The sequence below is a fragment of the Miscanthus floridulus genome, chromosome 10 (assembly GCF_019320115.1).
Source record: "Miscanthus floridulus cultivar M001 chromosome 10, ASM1932011v1, whole genome shotgun sequence".
NCBI lineage: Eukaryota > Viridiplantae > Streptophyta > Magnoliopsida > Poales > Poaceae > Miscanthus > Miscanthus floridulus.
In genome coordinates this window covers 2034536-2042358 of record NC_089589.1, presented here as the reverse complement: position 1 = coordinate 2042358, position 7823 = coordinate 2034536, and the positions used below count along the sequence as shown (strand labels likewise).

At 43.7% G+C, this 7823-nt stretch overlaps 1 long non-coding RNA gene across 1 annotated transcript; it reads right to left on the bottom strand.

Moving 5' to 3' along the window:
* Positions 1–484: 484 nt before the first annotated feature.
* LOC136487508 (uncharacterized) lies at positions 485–4948 on the bottom strand. The gene is made up of 4 exons (XR_010767285.1): positions 4501–4948; positions 4322–4402; positions 2302–2411; positions 485–2233 (listed from the first exon to the last, which is right to left on the bottom strand). It is a non-coding gene; the product is annotated as an uncharacterized lncRNA (long non-coding RNA).
* Positions 4949–7823: the final 2875 nt, after the last annotated feature.

Sequence of the window (7823 nt, the reverse complement as noted above, 5' to 3'; positions counted from 1 at the left end):
TCTTTTCAGTGCGAAAAGGAAGTTCAAATTGAAACAGAATTTACATTATCAGAGGCGTCTTTGCCTTGGAGAACTCGATCAACTGAAGCCTCCTACACATGACTTGCAGTCTCACCCGATACAAAGACACATCAGGTTAGTGCGCCGGCTAGTATCTGGTTTCTTGCTCGTGCTTCCACGACGGGCGTAGACGCAGTTGCAGCAGATGGTTGGACACCCAGGAGGGGAGTTGATCTTGCATGCGGTTTCACACCTTCTCTTGTACGCCAAACAGTTATTAATAAGAAACATTCCTTGACTTGAAATTACTGGAAGTTGAAGACGCTCTGTCTTGCGTGTGATCCTAAAATATGCGTGGTATCTTCCCAAAAACAAAAAAAGCAAGAAGAGGCCATGTACCTTGAACTCCTCGAATGGACGGAAATCTTTGTTGCCACACCACTGCATACATATGCTCCAACATAGCAGTGATGCACTAGGGGATTTCAAGTTATTAATGAAACAAACAAGCTTACAAAGATAACACAACTCTGTATCTTACAATATGCTGAGCTCGATATATACACAAAACATATACTTCTAAAAAAACAACAGAGCCTTCTAGTTCCAAGCAAGTTGTGTTAGACCAAACCATTTACTTATACAAATGAAACAAAAGAAAGCAGACCATTAGCTAGTTTCCAAGAGTTATTTGAGATTGTGTCTACCCATCCCAGTTAATAAAGCATCTGAAGCCCAAAAATATTTACCCCGGTAGTTCTACCTTTACCAAGACAAAGTTAAAATTACATTGACATTTATAGAAGGTACAAAGCATCTGAAGTCCAAAAATATTTATTCCGGTAGTTCTACCCTTTGCATTATTAGACTGACAACTAATAATACTGATTCAGTAATATAGCTAAGGGTAAAAAGCACACATCATAATCGGTATACATTCTCCATCTTGTCTCATCATGCAAAGCATAAATCTAGATTTACTCAGCCCATGGGAAAAAAATGCTCTTGCCTGACCTCATTTTAGGACATAACAAAAAAAAAAAAAAAAGCTTTGTTCCAGAATAAATAATAGAGAGTTTTTGACAGTAAATATAGCCTGGAGACCACAACAACAATCAGAAGTAGGAAAGAAGAACACTGCCCACCACCTGCTTGAAGAACTTGTTGGAGTACAGCACAGGGTAGGCCATCATTCACCGGGTGCAGCAGGCTTTCAGAGTTGGCCTTGATCAAGCATTGCAGAGTTTCAGCAACTAGGAGGAAGAGGTAAGGTGACAGAGGGTCACTTTGGCGTAGACCACGTTTGCAAGTTATCCATGGTCCGGGGCTGCCGTTGACCAGAACAGCTGATTTGGAAGAAGACAGAATCCCTTGCATCCAGCTGATCCACAGTTCCTGGAAACCACGTGCTCTCAGTACCCTGAATAGGCCTTCCCAATTGACTGTATCGAAAGCCTTTGCAAAATCCAGTTTGAGAACCATTGCCGGCAGGTTCCTTTTGTGACAGATCTGAACTAGCTCAATTGCATGGATAAAAGTCTCTGGCTCTCCGCTATTGATCTCCCCTTGATAAAACCGGTTTGTTTGAGATTGATCAAAGCTGGGATTTCACGCTGTAGCCTGCCTGTGAGCACCTTTGCAAGGATTTTGAGGCTGCAGTTTTGTAAGCATATAGGCCGAAATGCATCGACTGCCACTGCTCCAGGCTTTTTTGGCAGTAGTATCATGTAAGATCTATTGATGCGCTTGAGCTGAACTGATTCTTGGTGGAAAGCAGTCATGAAGTTCATGATTTGTCCCTTTACTGTGGCCCAAGCCGCCCTGTAGAAACCTGGCCCAAAACCGTCAGGGCCAGGTGCGCTGTTTCTATTCATGGCCATCAGGGCTTGCTTGGTCTCTTCTTCAGTGAATGGCTCTGTTAGCATAGTACTCGGTGCTGGTCTGCCATCATATAGCACATTGATGTTTATTGGAGTTGAGTTGCCCGGTTGACCAATAATTCCCTTGAAGTACTCGGTCAGAGCCTGAACCTTTCCTTCATCATTTGAAAGTTAACTCCATCCACCTGCACTACCCTGATACAATTGTGGCGCATACGCAGGGTTGCTTGGGCATGGTGGTAAGCCGTGTTGGCACCACTCTCTTTTATTGCACGATTCTTGTTTCTTTGCTTCCAGTAGGCTGCTTTCTCCTTCAGTGCCTGTGTGAGACATTCCGGCACCTGTTGGTGAACCTGAAACTCTTCCATTGAGAGGCAGCGGGTCTCTTCATAAAAGTCAAAAAGCTGGATTAAGAACTTACAGTTTGGGATCAGTGAAGGTGGTACCCTGTTACACTGACCAAACCTTAGCTGCCACTCTAGTTGCCTTGGTGCACACAAGCTGTCCAGCCGGATCCACACAAGAAGGTGCCTGCTGCCATACCGGTAACACAGAAGGGAGAAAGGATTGGTTGCGAAGCCACGTATTTTCAAAACGGAAGAAAGCAGGTTTTGGAATTGCAGTGGACATGGTAAGCAAGAGTGGCGTGTGATCCGAGGTTGGCCTTGGAAGAGAAGAAAGAGTTGATGATTGGAAGACCAGGCCATGTTCATAGTTGGTGAAAGCTCTGTCTAAACGTGCGAGGACAGGAGACGCTTGCATGTTGGACCAAGTAAAAAGCCTATCATTCAGGTGCAGTTCACAGATGCTGAGGTCCTGAATTGTTTCATTGAACACATTTGCTAAAGTTTGATTGAAATTCGAATTGCTCGTCTTCTCTGGTTCTGGTTAAGTTAAAGTCACCTATCAGGACCCAGAGGCCAGAAACTAGCTAGAGGCGGCAGCAATTTCAGGTTATTCAGGAAAATGGCCGAATCCCTGTGGTCTGAAGGTGCATAAATGTTTGTGATGGCAAGGTCATTGTCAGAAATATTGGAGCTCAGGCTAGTGGTAAGTGAGTGATTGTCCTGGTGAGTGGAGGAGGGAGAAAACAGTGGGATCCCAAGCAGTCAGAATCCCACCCCTAGCTCCATTAGAGGCAACATATGTAATGGAATTGGCAAGTTTAGCGGGAAGGAAGCTTTTTGCTTTTAAAACGCTGATGTCTAGTGGTAGAATAGTACCCTGCCTATAGTATTCTAAAGGAAACATGTTGAAGGTGGGTGCAAAAATGAGACATAAATTAATTAGATAGTAGCAGCACGTGCATATTTTTATTTAGCAGGAGGCAAATGCAGAAGCACCAAACGCAGGTGTTTTGAGCAATTGTAGCAAACCATCCTAGAGTAATGCCTCCACATAGCTAACAACTTTTTATTCCAACTTGGAAACAACATTAATATAACCCACCAGATAGAAAAATGAAGAAAACAGTGCATGCAAAAATCACAGACTTAATTTGGATAGCTTGCAACATAAGACATCATCTCTACCTGTGTATCAACTGAATACGCAAAATGATATCATCAAGAATCTTTTCAGAACATGAATTTATCATTCCCTTATAGTTCTAATTTATTACCGTTGGTAATGCTCCACTGTGAGTCAGGATGTTTGCTAAAAGAATAAAGTTCTAACACCTGATTGGCAAAAGGCGACGAGTACTATTACCTTGTATTACAATGAGAAGCCATTTAGATGTAACTGATTTATTAACAAATTAATTGTTCTCCCAAAATCATGGAGGGTTGCAATTGCAGACATGGCTCAATCAGATCAAAGTCAAACACATAGAAGATTTTCGCCCTCCATTGTTTCCTTTTAGTGTTATCACAGTTATTTTCACCACATTCAGATAAGGTATCAAGAGATACCAGTGTGGCAGTGTGTAAAATTTAATCACGAGGGATTGTACCTAGGTGAGGTCTGCTAAACTACCTTATAGCATATGAATTACAAAGTAGTCATCGCTACATCATTGAATAATCAAGGAAAATTGGCAAATCACTATCTAGCTACAAACCACATACTGCACAAAATAAAGAAAGGGCAGTGACGCTAAATGTGTGTACATCACACTTTGAGGAAGAGGGAGAAAAATCAGGAATTCAGGAAACAGCTAAGGCGGTATAGTAGGTTGGTCTTCAAAGCAGAAAGAAAGCAAGAAAGCAACATGTTAAATGTGGATAAAGTTCAAGGCATTAGTAATCCTCTGAGGACGGTATACAGTGAGGCCAAACACAATCTCTCCCATCAAGGAATCATGGCAGTGATGTGTGGATAAAAATCGTGTAAATTTGGAATGGAAAGGTAAAACTGTTTACCCGATGCTTACTTTTGTACATGATGTTGGGGGTACCAATGCTCAGTGTGAAAACAAGAACATAATGGAAGACACATACCTGTACACGTGTGGCTAGGAATATCCACATCAGCTCTGTAATCCAACAGATCCCCAGCAGCTTGTCCTAACGGATCTGTATCTGCAACAAAATGTTTAGGCGATGAGATCAAGGAATCTTTGCACGTGAGACAGGAAAAGAGATTCATTTTGTCAAACAAAGAGAGAGAAGGGAACGACTGAATCGCGGAGCCAAGTGCAAACGCACGCAACGGCGGACGGACCGGGGCAACACTGGCCGCGGATGCGTGCAGCGTCGTCCAATTCGTCGCGGCTGCCGGGCGCCGCGTCATCCGGCAACAACATAGCCGCGGACGACTAGTCTATGATCCCCGGGGACGGGGACGGCAGGGGGAGGGCGGAGAACGGCGAGGTGACAGCAGGAGTGAACAGATGACCCGACCTCGTTCCCGTCCGGAGACCGGAGCTTACCGGGGCCCGCTGCACCTGAACCGCACTCCGCCGCCGTCATATACGCTTCGATGTCGGCTTCACTGGACCCGAGCACCGCCGCGGCCGTCGTCGAGCTCGACTGCGGCAACTGTGGAGCATATCGAGTAGGGCGACGGCGGAGCGAGTGGCGGAGGTGACGGAGTGCACGAGGACGGGGACCGGCGTGCGGAGGAAGACGAAGAGAGGTATATTATTATTTCACACTGAATACATTGTGTTGATAGTAATCATGGTGATTTAATCTACAATATGTCCAGATCAGTATGTTTCAACTTTCAACAGTACGTCAAGCAATTCTCTGAATTTTAACATGCTCAGGTATAATAATTAGTAGAATGGGACTCCCTCTTGAACTAAAAAGCAGCCTTTTCAGTTAATGAATTGCATTTGAAAGCATTGGCAACCATCAGTAATGTTTCAGCAAACTCTACGATAGCAAGAGTTTGTACACGTCGATGACAGCAGTAGCAACGAGGACGTAATTGAGGACGGTCTAAAATTTCGAGCAGCAGTATTAACAGCCATACAAACACACAAGGTGTCAACTCCACTGAGTTTAAGTTGTTGTAGATGCATAATGGCGCGTTGCAAAAGTATGTAGATTTATGCCCGTAGGTTGTAATGGGAGCTATAAAAATGGTAATACTCTCCTCAGGACGTTTGCCTGCTCGGACACTCACGTTTGTGGGCCATGATGCAAGCCCAAACGATCCCCTTCTATCAGCTCGTCCAACTCTCGAGCAGTTTCTAAAAAACCACCGCAACGGAGCTCGGCCAGCGCACAGCTCGTACCACTCCTGTTTACACCAAAATTTAGGAATGCGGGAATTCGAAGCTTCTAAAGATCGGGTCATCAAGGAATCGATTGCATAAAAGCCGATATCAGCTGATTCAAATACGACACTAGAATCGTTTCTCTTTGAATGACGTCAGCAGATAACGATAATGAGCTACGGTTGGCGTTGGAAAATACATATCGGACTCTACAAAAAGGGAAAGATTAGGGTCCAAGTTACCTTAAGTTAGGAATATTTTCTTTTATACCAAAGATTGTAATGAGTCGTACTTGAGTAGGATTCATGTTTAGGCTCCAGGTATAAATATTGGACCACGGACATTGTAAAAGATAATCCAATCAATCAAATACAATTTACCTTTTTTTGGCTCCGGCCAACCCTTAGGAGTAGGAGTAGAGTAGATCTCGACGAGTTCTTCAGCAAGCCGGGCTGCATCGGGCCGGCCGACCTCCGGTTTGTCTGTAGGTACCGTCATGGTTTATACTTTGGTTTGTATGGCTGTATCGATCCGGTCGACCTTCACTGCGAACTCTAGTATAAGCTAGTTATCGACTCTTATCTAGTTCAAGTACGGCTATATCGATCCGGTCGACCTCCACTGCTTGAACTAGATGAAGGTCAAGTTATCGGCTCTATCTAAGGGTGGCGTCCTTCGGGTAGATTTATTAAGTTACCGATCTTGCTGATGTTTTCATTGTTATTAGTTTGCAGCAACATCAATCTGCCCAGTCAAGATCGATTTAGATCGGCCTTATATCCTTTTAGTCCGTCGTTCGCTTTATTACAATACGATGTTTCTTACTCTGAGCGACGGATTATGTTTCATCGGCCGTTCTACTTCAATCTTGATCATACATAGTACACGGTTAAGGCATGTATAATCTTGAAGAAGTTTGCTGGCTAGTTAAATCTAGTTTATAGTTCGCCATTATGGTTGTAACGATCCGGTCGATCCCCACTGATGGCACTGTAGATTGGAGGATGCTAGTTAGTAGATTTGTTCTTGATTAAGCATAACCTTAGCTGTTTGCGATGCCTGTATCAGCTAAATAGCCGATCGCCTGTGCGTTAACGCCTATATTGTGTGTCCATGATTCTGTTAAGCGTGAATAGATCTATGTACTTTAAGGGTTTGATTCGTTGCCTTTTTCACGGCTGCATCGATCCGGTCGAACCCCACTATTAGAGATAGCAGGTTAAGTCTGATGAGTCCATGGGTTTGTTCATGTGAAATAGTCAATTGTTCACACGATGTAGCCCCTTTTACCTGAATCGGCTATTTCAGCTGATTCGCCTGAGCCTTCACGTATAGCATGTCTTTCGGAAAGCCTGTCGAAGTATAGATGGTTCTACGGATTCTAAGGTTTTAGTTTGTTATTATCATCATAGCTGCCATCGATCCGGTCGAACCTCACTGTTGATGGTAACATATTAGATTCAGAGCGTTTGTAGATCCATTGGTATTAGACAGTCGATTTGTGTACATGTTATATCCTTTCTTGATTAGATTCATCGGCTCAATGATTCATGCTGGTAATATCCACCTAGATGATGATCTCATTTACGTCTACCGGCATTGTACTTATCAACATAAAACCAATCGCGATCCATAAGCTTTACTGTCCGTAACAGCCGATTTCTGTGCGTATCGGCTATTTAGTCGATTTTTCCGTCTGACTGCTCTCGAAGCGGCACACTTGGAACTGTCTGGGCAAAGACCGACATGTTCCACCTTAAATTACTGATAAACTTTCTCTCCTTGTCAATTGCAGGGTAAAATTGACTGGCATGCCTCAGGAGGAATTCGCAGGATCGGCTACCCCTGCGTTGAAGCCAAGCGGATCTCCAGCTCCATCAAGCAAATCTTTCCGGCTTGCCGTGTGTCGACGCATTTTCGTGCCAACACATGTTTTGGCACTCTGTGGGACACCACAATCGTCATGGCGGCTTACAACAACAATGATATCCTTATGGTGCCTTATGAAGACCTATCTGATGGAGATAAAGATGTCATCAGCAAAGCTATAGAATAATTTCAGAACAAGTGTTTGTTGTCCTACACCAAGACACATGACAATATAATTCTTCAGAAATACCCACTACCGAGAGTTCTGTTGCATGGGCAGACAGATACAGATGAAGCTAAAGATAGACGTTTCTTTGTAGAAGCTGTAAACAAGTCTATTCATGATGCCATGTCGAATCATAATGAAGTTTTCTCGAACACATTCCACAACACCGTGAAAGAGGTGT